The following is a 17630-nucleotide window of genomic DNA, read 5'->3' as shown; positions in this document are numbered from 1 at the left end:
TAAGGCTTAAGGCCACCCAAGGCTCTTTCTCATCAAATGCCAGGACTTACACCACGTGCCACAAAAGCATTTCTCCTTGAACTCAGAATATGTAACAAACCACTCCTATATTCTGGTGCGGCTGTGACTCTTGACACTAGTATCTATATTCATGAAACACAGATGCCTTCATCAATACAATATATTATAAAGTTAATAAAAAAATGACCCATTTGAGGATAATGTCACTATGGGATAACATAAGTAAGTATGGGAAAATTGGCAATCCAGAAGGATATAATGAAAAACAGGGTAGAAAGCAAATGATGTATCTATTTACACTGATTCAAAGTCTCTAAAATTACTCAGCATCCTTAACTGGACAGTGCCTACGAAGAGAAGCTTATGAGTCACCCTTCGGGGGGTGGTAAAATATAGTACACTGGACTAAAAATAGGTGGGAACATACAATAATAAATCCACTTTCTTGATCTTCTTATGTCATTAAAGACTGGCCATTTGGAGACGGGTTGGGGTTATGCAGTTCTTCCTTCCCCTCCCTGAGAGGCCGGAAGACAATCAGCCAGGGTCAGTGCCAGGAGATAATGACGCACCTGACATGGGTGCAGTGCCCTGAGGAAGAGTGATATGAAAAGCCCTGTACGCAGAGAGCAGCCATTAGGAGGAGCAGGGAAGTCACTGGTTCCTGAGCATCACTGACAAGTGGCTTTTAGCCTCTTAAAGGAAGAAAGGGCAGACAGTGCAGTCTTGTAAGAGCAATTATAAAACAGCAATTTGATGAAGAGATCGGCAGTATGTCGTCTCTCAGCTTTGGCTGGGATCTGGTACTACCTTAACATACTGACTAGTGTACATTTGGAAGTAACACAGACCGGCCGTACGGAGAGAATTCTGATTGTTGGAGCACTTCATGAAGGACTTATGGGAAAGTTCGACAGGTACAGAAGGAATTGCCTGGCGTCACGCCTGCAGGTAGTTGCCTTAAAAGCAAGGTTTCTTGTGGATGGGCAGAGCTGTGATTTCTCATGAAGGTGGGAATCTGCTAACAAAACCTGTACCAGTCTTAAACTGTTACAAAGTTTCTCACTCAGTGGCCAGGCAACACTGTCACAATCAGCAAGAACACAAGGAGAGGCTAGTAACCAGCAGAACCAACAGCTGAACTAGTGAGATGACACCCAGAAAACCCCAGGGCATTCTGCTTGCCTCTTTACCACACCTAAGAAAACGGCCATGCACCACCTTTAACAGACACTGCATGTAGATTCTTCCCCAGGAGTTACAAGGTGGGTACTCACCAGGCAGCTGGGAGCAACAGCAAGGGATGTCTACCTGATCAAACCCTGTGCACAGTCCCTGCAAAGAAAGCAAGAGCAGACAAAAAAAAAGTCAGCGTGAAGTCCTTTCAGAGTTCTTTCTTGTGTACATAAGCACTCATTGACTTCAGAATCGAAATCTAGTATGTATCTCTTAAGGCACATCAGGAGGCAGGATAGATTAAATTACTAACGATGCTAGATTTAGACAATAAAGGGTACAAGTCATCAAACTAGAGACATTTACTGCTGCATGCTACATGGTTTACTCATGCTCTGCAACAGTGGTATCTCCCATCAAACACTGAACTTAGTAATTAAGTAGCCATTGAACAAAAAGGCTAGCTAAGACCTTAGGAAATAATTGGACAATCCTTTCCTGGTTAGTAGGGAAATGACCTTGGATGATCTGTAACTTCAAGAACTCTTTCAAATGTCCTTAAACGAACTGTCACTTGAAGAAATATTTCCTGGGAGTAAAATGCTGAACAGAACAGATTCACAATGGAATTATATTTGCAGATTTACTGTGAATTGCGGCTATAGGCAAAGAAATGTTTTTCTTTTGTGTTTCCATATTTTCTTTAATAACAGGCTGTTTGCATCAAACCTGGGTTTGGTATTCAAGTTTTGGTTCAGCTAAGTTTAATATTAAGTCCTTTCCAATTCATAGGAAAAAAGTTTTAGGAGGTATCAAAGTGTATGGGAGAAAGAGGAAGCCCACGGGCACATGGAGAACAGGTAGAGATATGGAGACAGGCGATCAAGAGCTGGAAAATGGCATCTATGGCAGTCTGAATTTGATATCCTGACCATCTGTTTCTGTAATGCATGACAGGAAGGGACATCTACCAGGACTATTTCAAGAAATAGAAAGCAGCAAATATGAATCTAGAGGGACAACTACAAATATAAATTCACAGGCCACAGGATTCACTTCAGGCAAGTGGAGCAGTATAGAGCACCTGTGACCCTGCTGTGTTGATATGAACATCCCTTGGTCCATGTGCAAATACCTGGAGGTGAACATTATCTGAAGCTGTGACGGCACTCTAAACTTGAAACAGTGGAAGGGAAGGGAAAGTAAAGAAAGGAGAGGGAGAAAAAGACAGAGGAAGGTGGGCCTTTGGTCTAAATCTAATATTGAGCTACCATATGTTACTTTTACCAGAAGACATACCACTTTTAGAGGTGAAATTAGGACAAAGTATGAAATTCATCCAAAACCATACATGGAAACGAAATATTCCATTTGAATATAACGTACAATATTTGAGAATTCATTGATTTAGTGATATTCACTAGAAGCCAGATTAAGCATGAATCTAACTGTGGTTGTGCTGGCTAGTTTTATGTCAACTTGAATCAGGCAACTTGAATCCAATCAACAAAAGGAAATAATTTGGGGAGGAAAACTCAACTGAGAAAATACCTCCACCAGATCGGCCCATAGGAAAGCCTGTGGTGCATTTTCTTGACTGATGATTGATATGGAAGAAGCCAGCTCACTGTGAGTGGTGCCACCCTGGGCAGGTAGGTGGTACTGTGTGTTCTAAGGAAGCAGGCTGAGCAGGACATGCACAGCAAAATGAGCAGTACTCTCCCATGTTCTCCTCAGCAGTTCTTGCCTCCAGCTTCCTGCCTTGAGATCCTGCACAACTCTGTGATGAACTGCGGTGTAGAAGTGTAACAAAACACATCCTTTCCTCCCCCAAGTTGCTTATGATCATGGTGTTTCCTCACAGCAATGGGAACCCTAACTAAAATAAAGCTTGAGAACCCACACATAAACTCTAAAATGATATGATATGACTGTTCCTATTTTATAAAAGCAAGAAGAGATATTCAAGGTATCCTAGAGATGGCAGGCTCTAGAGAATGCTGAGGGTGCTGAACCACAAGGTACCCTAACCAGGGCTCGTTATGATGGTGCTCTGTCCCTCATGGAACTTACTGTATTTTTTTATACTATATTTATGTTTGTAGCCGTATACGAACACGAGACTGCAGCTGACAGGAAGATGAGGGTTATGTACGCACTGAAAACCATCATCAGCATCCCTGGCACTTAACACAGGCCCTGTCACTTAACAGAAGTTCAGAAAAACACCGCTGAATGAAATAATTACGTGGTCCACCCAGAGCTGAGACATTAAATGTATTAACTCTCTTGTGCTTGTTGGGGGCTATGAAACAAAGTCCTAAGAAGCTCATGGAATATTTGTCCTGCGGGATCTATCGTTTTTGTAACCAAAGGCTTTCAGAATACACATGTATCTTTTCTCCATTTCCCCAGTACCAAAGCAAGGCACTACAGCTCGTGGGGGAAAACAGTATCTGCACACCGTACATGACCAGCTCATCACAAACCATTCCATACAAGCATATCAGGACAATGTTGCCTTCTGCGGGTGAGAATCCCGCCTGCCACCCTCTGCATTCAGATGTTATAAGTCTGGGCACTAAAGGCCTAAATGTGGTCTCTAGGAAAGGAATCGCCCTTCATGTGACAGGAACCCGGAGAAGAGATGTCAGGAGTGTCTGTCTACCTGCTCTCTGGGCTTCGACCTTTCAAAAAGGAAATACTCTTTCCTGTAAAGTTAAAGGGAAGTTGATATTAAACAAAATGCCCAAATCCCCATATTGTACTGATCCTGGTAAAACAAAACCTGCTATACACCAGCTACTCAATGACAAGAGACAATCAACTCAACAAATGCCTTAAGAACAGGCAGAATCACAGACAAAGCAAGGAAACTGGCTCGCTACCTCATACAATTTGCCAGATACGAAGTCTACAGACACAATACCACAGAGCGCTCCTACTGTTTACTTGCAACCTGGATCCTTGTGCCAAGCCCCCTTCATCATGGAAGCCTGGAGTGAGGGTCTAACATACGCCCCTTCAGCAAGGTTTACAAACATGAAAGGAAGATACCTGAATATTTCCTCTACCTTCCCACTCTGCCGATCCTGTTGGCAGCACGCAGCGAATGCCTACTCAGAGAGCTCTCTAGCTTCCCATCTGTCCCTTCGTAAGGCTAAAACTGCCGGTCGGAGAAAACATTCTAAATGCTGCAAAGAAGTGTAATGGCCTCTTCATCTGCCATTGGCTGTGGATAACCACACTGAAGTACAAACCTGGGGATTCTCCATAGGAGCTGCGGGAGGCATGTCAGGGATGCTATCCCTTTGAAACTTGAAATAATGGTAAGAGCTTTGCAATTAGCGACATAGAGTGTTTTGCCAGGCTTCCCTCATGTATTCATATTCTGTGGCTTCTTAAATTGCCACAAGCACAGTGACTTAAAAGACATTCATGAGCTCCTGTTGTGGCCAGTCCGAAGTTGGGACACTGTAACAGGGCTATGTATTTGCTGTCTTACAAAGTTGAAATCCAGCTTCCTTCCTTTCTAGAGGCTCTGACCAATAATCTGCACGCATACCTGTGTGTGTGTGTGTGTGTGTGTGTGTGTGTAAGAGAGAGAACGAGAGAGAGCAAGAGAGTGAGAGTGAGAGAATTAAAATTACGCCATTGCGCCTAGTGCCAGTCATACATGTGCCATCTGTGCACCTCAGGCTACGAAAGAAAGTGATGTCACAAGAAAAGCTAACCGAATGTATTAGTCAGGGTTACTATTGCTACTATGAAACACCATGACCAAAAGCAACGTGAGGGGAGGTGGGTAGTTGGCCAACACTTCCACATAACAGTTCATCCTCAAAATAAATATTAAAAAGAGAAAAGCAGTGAGGGCAAGAACTTATGCAGGACAGGAACCTGGAGGCAGGAGTTGGTGTGGAGGTCATAGAGGAGTGCCGCTTATTGCCTTGCGCTACATGGCTTGCTCACTCTGTTTTCTTATTAAACCCAGGACCACCAGCCCAGGGATAGCACCGCCCACAATGGCCTGGACCCTCCCCTTCTGTTCACAGATACACTACTCAAAGTTGAAGCCAGAGGTAAAATCTTCCCATTCCTTTCCCCAGTGATCCCAATCCTAAGAATGCCCAGGCTGCACCAAGTTCTAAACAGATACAAGACAGTGCTCTCTTTATCTTAACTGTTAGGTAACTAGATACCAAGAAAACTGACATTCTTTAGGAGAAGCATGTGGACACACACAGAGACTGAAAGAAAAAGAGAACATGCATAAACAAGGAAAGCAAGCAACCACATGTGTGCAGAGAGCACACAGACAAATAACAAAATGGGCTTAAATTTTTTTTTTTAACTAAATGAGCTTATAAACCAATTTAACTACTTTGTCATTCAACTAAGTTGTTTACTGGAAGTTCCACGGAGGCAATATATATGTCACTATAATAATAAAGTAAAATTGTAAAAACATTTAAATGTTTTACATATCCATTAACCCTTGGCATGTTAAAAGTTTTAAATATATATTTATTTTATATGTATGTGTGTGAGTGTATATAAATGCACCATATGAGTTGAGGGGCCCTCAGAGGTTAGAATAGACTTCAGCTATCTTGACACTGGAATTACACAATTGTGAGCTGACATGCAGGGCCTGGGAACAGAACCCCTAGGTCCTTTGGAAGTATAGCAACCGCTTTTAACCATTGACCCACCTCTCCCAATTTTGCTCCATACAAATCCTCTTCCATTATGCCTCGGGATGAACTGATAAATTGTGAACAAATGGGAAAACAGCAAAACCTAGTCCTAGAGAAAAGGTAGAAAAAGCTTCGAGTTCCTTTACCATTACAGAGAAGATCATGACCCTCCTCATGGTGAAGTTAAAGGAAACCCCCCAGTTCAGTAATCTCAAATCCTTTTCCATTAATCGCACCCAGCCCCAATGAGGGCAGCATGGCTGCCAGAGCCCAGATGCTACAGACTCAAGGAACCCCCTCAAGCTCAGATGCTTAGAGTTGGTAGTACCGAATCTCTACAGGAGCTGTGAAGGGGAACACACATTGGATCAGAACATCTGCATTCAAGGTGGATGTGCACTGGGCAGTGGTGGAGCACGTCTTTAATCCCAGCACTTGGGAGGCAGAGGCAGGCAGATTTCTCAGTTCAAGGCCAGCCTGGTCTACAGAGTGAGTTCTAGGACAGCCAGGGCTATACAGAGAAACCTTGTCTCAGAAAAAAGGTGGATGTGCAGTAGGTGAATCATTTTCCCTGCTATGCTAGGCAAGGCTGTGGGTCAGGTAGCATCTACCCAGTGACAGTAACCGAGTACCGATAGCATCCAGAGGAGAACTATACCATGGTTGGGCATCTTCATTTTCTACTATTCAGCTTCATCTCCTGTCTAATTAGCTAATAGCAGAAATCATAGAAACACTAATTTATTTTGTCAGAGAAACTTCTCTTTCATCTGATGTAATGTGGTATTGCCTTTTTGTGGCTTTTGTTTTTACAGGATCTCAAGCTACAGCATTTGACTTAAAATACCATGTAAAACAGCTACAACATTCATATATGTCTGAGGCGACACATAAATGAAACATTGCTGGCTTCCTGTGATCCTCAGTGAACCCCATAGAAGATTCCAGCAGGCTCTCAGTGTCAGAAGCCTGGATGCTTGCCAACACAGGTAATTATTCTCTGCCTACCTAATTTCCCCGGGCAATTTTAATTGAAAATGGCATTATCTTTTATCCATTACTGCATTCTAATCTGCTCTGCAGCGCCCCTGTGTCCCGCTTCTTGCCTCCATCATAAGCTCACTGAGCTGATCTCTTTTTGAAGCTTAAGTTGAAAAAAAAGTTTCTTAAGTTCCCAAGGGGGGAAAAAGTCTAAGATATATATGAGCCATTTAATTAGTTTCAAACTATTCTACTGAATAGCACTGGCAGACAGTATGAAGTATCCCTTCCTGCTATCTAACCTTATGAAGTGTCTTTTGTGAATAGAAACCTAAAGCTTTTCTTACTGAAACACACACACACACACATACACACACACACACACATACACACACACACACACACACACACACACACACACATGCCTACCTCCTACAGGCTGGAAAAAGGAAATGGGAAGAACACAGGTATGATTTTATTCTCTTTTTGTTGTCCTTATTCATTTCCAAATAACCTGCTTAAGAATTAGCAAAACCAAAACACACCACTTAACATGGAAATGCTGGACATCATTGGAAATGCAATCGAAATACACATTTTTGGTGACTTCCAATCACAATACTCGGAAATCAGTGCTGTCCAACAGACACAGGGAAGACCACAAACCCATCAAATGAATGTCCCATGTGCAGTGTTAAGCTTCCCCACATCATCATTACAAATACACAAAAAAGACAGAATACTATTCAGCGTTAAAACATAGGACTGTTGACCAATAAGTAGGATGGAGGTAAGGGAGTGTTGCAAGAGAATCTAACCACAAAAAGATATACATTACATAATTCCATATGTGTCACATACTTGAAGTGATTATCCAGATGGAGCACACATCAGTGATTCTTCTTGAGACAGAGAAGAGAAAGGGACTTGGCCATTGTTCCTAGGAAACAATAGCACAGGAGACCTACACAATGGAAAACCTCAGATTTGTCTGAGGCGGCAGCCTATGGATCTGCACAGGAAATTAAGCTATACTGAACGCATATGTAATGTTATGAAAACTGATAATCAGTTATGTCAGTTCACACTTGTGCTACTGTTCTGTGTGGTTTTTACCAATGGGGAAACTAGAACGAAAAGGAAGACAAGATAAAAGCTGAGGCAAAAGGTCCAGGAGGAAGTGCTAGCTTTGTAAAGGCCAAATTTACCTTACCCTATAAGCACCACCTGCCCAAGGATAAATACTTCCGGAAATGAGGAGGAGGCTATTGTTTATGGGAGATAGCAAAGCCACAGGTTTTCACTCTCCTAAACAAGTTCGACCCAACTGCACTGGATGTGCTTGATCACATGAAGGCGGAAAGTACATAGGCAGGAAATATGTCAGGATAAGTGCTTACCCCCTGATCAACCTGATTGGAAGTATGGTGACCTTGTAGGTTTGCCTTTTTTTAGCCTCTGCCAAATTTGTCGCCATTTTCTGGGAACCTAGGACTTGACCTGGCCAGAGTCCATCATCCTGGCCAGGATTTAATTAAAGCTTGCTTTCAATTTTTGGCTCAAAAATGGTCCAACTGGTCTTTCTCTCAAAATTCTCAGGTTTAAGAGCTTATCATGACCAAGCTTGAGGTTCAACACTCAGAAGTGCAAAACAACAAATAAAGTAAGTTTAATTTCTAGAATGCATTTTATTTAACCCACTAACTTCCAAATTAACACACATGTAACTGATCCAAAAGTGAGGAAAGTTTGTTGTTGTTTTTGTTGGATTCCAAGGCTTTGGGATGTACTGTGGACTAATTCAAATTACCCTCCTTTAGAGTAGTCAAATGGTCACATGTGACTTGGCTCCCAGAACTGAGTGGCGGGACATCATCTGCACTGTGGCACATCTTTCTTTCTGGAAGTCTCTTGCAGAAACGCTTCATAAATTAAAGTCTTCAATACTGGACAGTCACCAGAAACTATGATGCTGCCTACAGAGAACAGCACTGGTAGTATCAACTGTAATCTCTTCTGGATGGTAGTTTCAATATTGCATTTGTTTTGTTTTGTTTGGAAACTAATTTCTAGTCTCTCTAGAAACAACACGCAAGTAAAGTTGCAGGAATGATGGTGTGTTAGCTGTGCTCAAGCACCAAAAGTTTGAACCCTCTGGGCCCCTGTGATTCATTCTGACAGGCCTTCTGCCTTGCTCTCCCAATTCCTTCTGGTGAGTGGAGGCTGGAATCTGTAACACAAGAGAGACTTGTGTGCTTGCTGTGTCAGCCTTGGGACTGACACTGTCACGAGGGAAGGAGAAACAAGGGATGGAGTATAGGAAAGAAGCTCTGAAAAAAATATATAGAATTAGGCCAAACCTCCTGGGAGCTGAGAAGCAAAACAGGAAGCAACCGGGCCTGAGCAGAAGCGGCAGGGTTCAATCTCAGAAGAGCAGACTCCTCACCATCCCCCACCCTTGCAAGCAAAAATAAAGAGAGAAAACACTATTCCAAACCAGAGCCTGGGGGAGTAGAGAGAGAACCGGTTTGGGAGTGAGAATGAGCTATCCTTGAGACTACAAGTCAATTAGCCTCTCCTGGACCTAGTTTCCTTGTTTGCACAAAGCAGCAAAATCTTCTACCAAACTCACTATTGTAAAGTGAAATGGGATCGTACCCAAGGCAGGCCTATCACAGGCCTGCGGTCTCCAGTGGCTCTTCAGATACGGCCCTCCCCCACCCCCTTACTTCTGCTCTCAAGGCACAAGGAGAATAGAGAAAACAATGTCTGCAAATTAAACAGAGAATAGGAACACAGGAAACGCAAGGGCCTACTGCTGCAGAAAAATGCCAGAGAGAGAAAACCCTGTTTCGTCTCAGTGTGTTATAATTCCCCTCTAACATGCTGCTGGGAAAGTGCATTTCATGATCAAACTAAGTTTACAGATTCTTCAGGGGGGTGCAGAGGGGACGCACAGAGACACAGGGGACTTACGAGCCCCAGTAATCTAGAAACATAGAAAGCCACAAAATCATGGCCTCAAAAAGCTCTACCTAAACAATCTTCACAAGCATAAAAGGTTACCTTCCATCCTGAAAAACAAACAGCAAAAAACCACAACAAACAAACAAACAAACAAACAAACAAGCCAGAGGGACAGCTTGCCAGAGCTTTGGAGGCCCTGAAGCTCTCCGGGTATTTAAATTTGGGTTGGTATTTCTATAATTTATTTTGCTTTGCTTTGCTTTGTTTTTTTTTTTTGCCACACACAACTGGTCAGCCATCTGTTCCGTGACAAAGTATATCAAGAGCAGGACCACATGGTCCTGATGGTAATTTGTTTTTTACTGGTGCACTTGACGACTGTAAACTCCTCAAAGCCAAGAACAGAGATGCTAGTACCAGACCACCAAAAGACACACCATACTGAAAACGGTGTCCAAATGCATAGGTAGACAGCAGCTCGCTCTCATTCTCTTTCCTATCCACAATGATTGGTGTTAGTAGGAACCTGAGCGGCTGGTTTATGAATGGTCTGAACATAGGCTGGTCATCTAGAATGGCACTTCACATGATAGGAGCCGGCTTCTAGGAGAGTTCCATGCTCTTTGCAGCGAGAGCTGCTGCTACTGGCATCAGGCAAGCAGCCTGAGATGCTACAAGTAATGCATGAAGGAAGACAAAGTCACTATAGGGAACCAGAGCCACCAAAGTCAAATGAAATGGAGAAGTAGTTAGATATTCTCACCCTCCAGGGACGTTCAGGGCGCAGCAAAGCCTGGGTACTGAAGCATAGACAGTTTTAATGATAAAGATCATTAATTGAATAGAATAATTATTATTGTGCGTGCACATGATAAAATTCATTCTTTCTAGTATAGTTCTGCAGTTTTTGTGAAATGCATAAACTCATACAACACCCAATCATGTCACAAAACAATTCCCCTGTTGTCCAAACCACCTCACACTGCTCATGTGTGTCACCTCCCCCCCACACACACACCACCACCACCACCACCATCTAATTCCCATACAACCATTTACCTGCTTTCTCTTCCTAGATGTAAATTCTCTGAGACTAATTCAGGGTTCAGAACCCAGTATAACGCACTGTGTAACTTACCTAAGTTAATGTGCGTCCCAATAGATGGTTCTTTCCCTCTGCAAAGTGCCTAACTCACTGTATCAGAAACAGCGCAGTTTGTTTCTCTTTTCTTCAGACAAAGGGTGCTTCTACTTTCTGATGCTCATAAAAAGAACTAATAGAAATATGAGTGAAAGGCTGGGGTTAAACAGCCACTTCCCAAATACCCATAAATGGCTCCTCTGAATTACATGTCTTTGTATTTAGCCATGAGAAACCACTGAAGAGTTGTAAAGTAGCAGCACTATTCTGAATGCCCATCCATAATGTGTTCTGTATCATCACCCACCGGGTACTGTGTGGGATATACACTTCCCTCTTATTTTAATCATATATGAAGGATGAGGGATAGCTCTATGGGTAAAGTGCCTGCTGCACAGCCTTGAGGCCCCGAGTTTAGACCTTAAGTAGTCATATGAAAGTCAGGTTTGGTGGCATGTGAACTCCATTCCTAGGAGAAAGAAAAAAAGTGGATCCTGACTATCCCAAAAAGTGGAGAGTGATTGCTATCTAGACACCCAGTGAGTCGCACAAGTGGTTTAAGCCTGAAGACCCACTAAGACAAAGCTATTTTTTTTTCTTCTAGCCAAAAGAACAACCCTGTATCTGGATAGAGATCGAACATTCCAGATAGGATGGCCAGGCATCTGGACAATGGACCACGCATCAGAAAGGTAGATTCACTTACCACCATGTTAAAGAGATGAAAGGAATAATTATCCCTTTAATGAAAGAATGCATTTCTTTTCCTTCGCAGAAAACTTATTTCTGTGCAGTTGCTACAAAACTGGTTATGTCTAAGTAGCTGCCAAGATTTACAGTTTGCCTATCCTGTGACTTTTTTAAAACTCTAAGCCCACTCTTAGGTGTTAAACACTGAATGAAGACCTCAATTCCCCTAATAGCATGTAGCATGCCAGGTGGACTCCAAAAAATTGCTGGCAATATAGGTACAGTGAGAGGTGCTGTCTCAGAAACATCAGGGAGAGGGTAATAAAAGATGTCACTCAGTGTCTACTGCTGTCTTCCCTACATGAACATGTGAGTACACACATGGGTGCACATATGAGCACACATAAACCATGCAGACATACACACAAAAACCAAATACATGGTATCTCAATATAGTGTGAACAGTGAAAATGATTGTGATCTCATTTCATTTCGCAGTGTTCTATTTTTAAAGCACTAAGGAGATTTTGGAGATTGAGGAAAGGCCTGAGTAAATCTATACAGCTGAAATACAGAGGTGACCTGGTACTAGGAGAAAAATTCCTCCTAAAACTTTCCATATATATATATATATATATATATATATATATATATATATATATACACACACACACACAAATAATAATCACATACCTACAAATAATAATCACAAAACTACAAAATAAATAGTATAAACTCTAATATAGTCAAACTCATTAGTGTAATAAATCAATATAACTATATATAGTACATTAGACACATTCTATAACATAAGGCAATTTTCTAAGTACACTAATAATTTAAACTTAACACAACAGATTTTCTGGTATTTTATAAAACCAAGACTCAAAATTATTACAGCCAGACACAGCATATTTACAAAAGTTAATGATTTGATTACAATGTAGCTATTCCATGTGCAGTTCCAATTTTCAGTTTCCAGGCTTGATTCACCACCACTTTGTGGTGACAGTGACTTGTTTTCTGCCACTAGGATGATTTTATAAAGTCCTTATCTACTCCCATAGATGGAACAGGAAATTAAATGTCTTTCCATGAAAAACAGCTATTTAATTCATCCAACAAATATTTGTTGTGTTCCCAGCAAGCTAAAAGGATGGTTGGTGGCTGCTACTATAAGCAACGGCCTCCAGAATGGTGTTGCTGACAATGTGACATCTAAGCAAAGACCTGAGAGAAGGACAGGAATGTCTTTCACGAGAATCTGGAAGGAGCTCCAGAAGACAGCTCAACAGGCGCAAGGGTCCTGAGGGCACTGTGTGTTTGACAATATTAAACAGATCCATAAAGGAAGATATAACAGCAGAAAGGTTAAAGCCTCGTCATGGGCAGGTAGTCACGGGCTCTATTGGTTAGATAGGAAAACATACATGTTTTCCACCGTACAATTACACAATTTGACCTAAGGTTTAAAGGGCTGCTTTGCTGCAGCTTGCGAATGACTGCAGCACAGCAATCGGCCAGCTATAAGAGCCTAGATGACCCAAGAGAGAGTGGCTTGGTCAGTATGGCTACGGCCTCCCATCTGAAAAGCTGTAGGTTCACTTCATGGTCTGACCAAGGCATCAGGACTGATTCCTGGACTGAATGTGGGATGTAAGGAACAGAATCTACTTCAGAGCTGACAAGTAGCAACAAAAGGCTGAAAGAGCAACATCCACTTAGTAAACAGCGAAAGGTGCATCTTTATGGAGTTGGAATCCAGACGCTGGCTCAAGGAGGGACAGCTGATCTTTGCAGAATAGAAATGGAAGGTAAGAAGCTAGACTGCCACTTTCAATAACTAACTCTTAGAGCATTTTCTGTATCAACGAGGAAGAGGGATCTGAATAAAGATCAAAATGAGAATGTCATTTCCCCTCTTCTGCCCTTAATGACTTTGGTGTAATACTCCCTATGGGCTGCTGTAGGCTGAGCTTGACCTGAATTATCCAGATGAATGGGTTAACAATGGATAAACAGCATGATTGAAATGTAAATAGATGAAGATTAATGCAGTCAAGAACTTGAACCACCATACAGGAATAGATAAGGCACAAAAGAAGTAAATTATAATTTCAAAAGTTTTATACACTGTATAAATTGTTTGAAGGAACAAAACTTGGGAAGATATACACTTCAGAATACAAATTTTTATTCTTTTCTCTCAGAAAGTTAAAAATTGAAACCATTCTTTGTGGGACCAGAGAGATGGCTTTGTGACTAAGGATGTGTGTTCAGTGCCAGCACCCATATCAGGCAGCTGGCTACTGACTCCAGATCCAGGGGATCTGACATCTCTGGCTTCCATGGGCACCTGCACATACCCACACACAAATAATTTTTTAAAAAAATTATTAATAGTTAAGAAAAACATCTTTATGAAGTTAACCTAGTGCTGTAAGGTAGTAAATAATGATTGTAAAGAAAACCATATTATTTTGAACAGCCAGAAATACCATAATTATCAATGGAACTGAATAATGACTGTTTATTGTTTTAGTTTTTCTGTACAGTATATTTAACCATGTAGTTTTTCCTCCCTCAATTTTTCCCAGATCCCCTCTCACCCATCAACTTAATGGTCTTTCTCTTTCTTAAAAAGAACAAAATAAAACAACAACAAAAGAGTGCGCGCGCACGCGCGCGCGCGCGCGCGCGCGCACACACACACACACACACACAAACCAAAGAGTCCTGTTTATGCTGGCCAATTACTCCTATGCATGAGGCCTGCCTGGAGTGTGATTGCTACATTCAGTGTCATTCCCTTGAAGAAAGCTGATTTTCATTATCCCAGTAGCTATTAATTACAAGTAGCTTATCAGCTGGGGGTGGGACTTTGCACCAACTTTGCTTTCTTTGTGTGGGGATTTTGCCTGGTTCAAACTTCTGCAGGACTTGTGCATTCTGTCTCAATCTCCATGAGTTCATATATACAGCCTTGTGTCTGAAAAACACCCACCACCTCCAGCTCTGATAATCTTTCCAACTCTTCCTATTCATATATCCCTAACTCTTAGGGACATGGTATGATACAGGAATCCCATTTAAGGTTTAGTGCTCCAAAGGTTCTTAGTCTCTTCAAGTTATTCAGTTGTAGATTTCTATGTTAATTACCATCTCCTGCAAAAGGTTTCTCTGTTAAGAGGTGGATGATCTATGGGTATAGCAATATGTCATTAGAAGTAGTTTATCATTTCTGCAGAATAATAGTAGTAGTTTTTCATCTAAAGCCATGACCTATCCAGTATCAGATTCTTAGTTTCATTAACAGTATCAGGTATGGTATTCCATTCCATGGAATGGCCTTAAATTCAATAAAAACAAAAACAAAAAACAGGTGGTTGGTTACTTTCATAACATATATGCCACTACCGCACAGAGGGATAATTTATCTTCAGATCTCTGTGTCCTTGTAATCTGATATCTAGATAAGCTAGTACCCTGCTAATGTGGTTCTTGGGACTGCATTAGAGACGTGACACTAAACAAATCCATTTGGAATCAAAATATTTAAAATATTGTCCTTTAGACTTATCCTCAAATCTACCTTTTGCCGTGTTTCTATGCATGTAACAATACTACGTAAGTGCTTGGTGAGGGAATGAATAAATGAAAGATTAAGGCTTCCCACTTCCAATGGGCAGTGCTTAGTGAATGAATGAATAAATGAATGACTAAGGCTTCCCACTTCTGATGGGCTGGAGCATAGTAGAAAGGTAAGGACATATATTTTGATATTCTGCTTTTCTCAAAACAAGCACAATGTACTTCCCTGTTTATAATTCTGGGGTGTATAAAAGTAAGACTTGAAGCACAAAAAGGGCAAATATGAAGTTCTGACATTTGGGGATGCTTTAACAACATTAAAGGATGTTATCATTAAGCAGCATGAATCCTTAAGTCTACTAAATCTCCCTATCTCACCCTCCAAGTAAGAGAACAGATTTATGACATCTAAGGTACCCCAGAAACCCATAAAGCACATGGTTGCTCCATCACAGCTAAGAAATCCTGAAAGGCTGAATGAAGTTCAAAATAACCTTTTACTATTTTCAAATGGTGGCCTTCAAGAAAAATAAAATGTTAATTCAAATTTTGATTTACTGGTCTAATAATTCATAGCTGGGCTTCGATTTTATTTTATCAATCTACTGACCCCTCTATTGCTCACGATTAGAGTGTAGTGTTAATCACTCTCATCTGTAGACCTGAGATACCAGAAGACAAATGAGCACCCAAAAATATCTCATTAATGTGACTATTCACACACATGATAGAATCCATTCCAAGTTGAAAAGCAGAACTCCGTTTAATAGCACAAAGCCCTCCAGTTACTTGTGTCTTGCATGCAATCATTCTGCAGACTGAAGCTGCTAGCTAAATCATCTTGACCTTATTTAATTTGCCACTCTCCTTTCACATTAGTTCTGCTGCAGAAATAGGAGCACAGTTTCCTTTCAATAATTCCCTGACAACTAAGAACCAGGAAGAATCAATTTACTCTGTTGACTCCCCTCCTTCACTAAAAGCCAGTAATTATAAACCATTTAATTAATGCAAAACCTTCTCTCTTTCTTTTATTACTATAGCAAGATAAATATTGACCAAAGGTGCATGCTATGATTTTTCCCTTTGTTTCGGTGTGCTTTTATTGTATTTGTATTGAACTAAGGCAATGTATTTCAGAAACAGGCACTCCTTAGATAAAGGTTTGCTTTTTACATAATTGTCAGCAGGTACTAACTCAGAAGAACATAATATTTTATGCAACAAGGAAAACTTGAATAATATGAGATCTACCTAACATGCATTTTCGTTTGATGGAAAATATCTGAGAATAATGTGTTATATAATATGGGAAGACAAATTTGAAAAACACAGCTTCTCCGAGAAGATACACAAATCCAAACCAAATTGTAAGTGGTTTTAAAAAAATCAGGTTTATACTATAAACGTAAGACACATGATTTAGGTATGGAAGCAGATTTTTCTCTTATTTTGCTTTTCTAATACTATATGAATTACTGAAATACTGATTATAATATTACCTGTCTTATGTTCTTTATCTTTTTTTAATTGTGAGATATTTTATTATAGGAAAGAGAAAAGAAGCTGGCCATGACCAAGTGGAGAGAAAGAAAGGAAAGAAAGGAGAAGAGAGAGGGGAAGAAAAGAAGAAAGCAAGAGAGGAAGAGAAGAAGAGAGCGAGAAAGCAGGAAATGAAGCAAGAGCAAGAGAGGAGAACAAGAGAGGAAGAGAGTGCAAGGGAGGAACAGAGTGCAAGAGCATGTTCTTAATCTTTTGACTCTGTCTTTAGAGCAGATTTTAGAAGCTACTTACTAGGAAATGTACACTGTTCACATTAACTTACAACAGTTTTTAATATAGTCAGAGAAAATCTGTAGCATTTACAATATTGTCTTGAAGAAAGGATAAATATATATGTAAGTAAAAATATATATATATAAAACTCAAGAGAAAGAGAAAGCTGAGTAAAAACTTGATACTGCACCAACACCTGTAGAGACCTACTACATCGACCAGCAGTATACAATCTTAAACTCACTCATGCAATGTCCTACTGATAAAGAACAACAGATCTCATAAAAGCAAGCACTCTTAAGCCACTATAAGGTTTTGTTTTTATTCCTGTTTATGACAGAGGACTCTGATAATTCCTTTTCTGTAGGAAAGTCCTACAGAGAGATATCATGGTCCTCTAGACAAAGGATGACCAACAGAAGCATAATGTGAACCATGTATATGCTTAAACTTTTATTTACCACATTAGAAAAAGAAAAAAAAACAAGTAAAAAGAAACCATCTTAATTTTCATTAGCCCAATATATCTAAAATATTAACTGAATAAGTATAACATATGAAATATGAAAATTAGTAATGAGATTTTA

General features: G+C 40.7%; 1 protein-coding gene across 8 annotated transcripts in view; it reads right to left on the bottom strand.

Moving 5' to 3' along the window:
• Plcb4 (phospholipase C beta 4) overlaps positions 1-17630 on the bottom strand; it is a 363080-nt gene that overhangs the window by 213021 nt on the left and 132429 nt on the right. For all 8 annotated transcript variants that reach the window (XM_031372018.1, XM_031372023.1, XM_031372019.1 and 5 more), the window contains one exon: positions 1299-1356. The gene's annotated coding sequence lies outside the window, so the exon portion shown is untranslated. The remainder of the gene's footprint in view (positions 1-1298; positions 1357-17630) is intronic.

Source organism: Mastomys coucha, unplaced genomic scaffold (assembly GCF_008632895.1).
Source record: "Mastomys coucha isolate ucsf_1 unplaced genomic scaffold, UCSF_Mcou_1 pScaffold15, whole genome shotgun sequence".
Classification (NCBI taxonomy): domain Eukaryota; kingdom Metazoa; phylum Chordata; class Mammalia; order Rodentia; family Muridae; genus Mastomys; species Mastomys coucha.
This window is presented reverse-complemented; position numbering and strand designations above follow the sequence as displayed.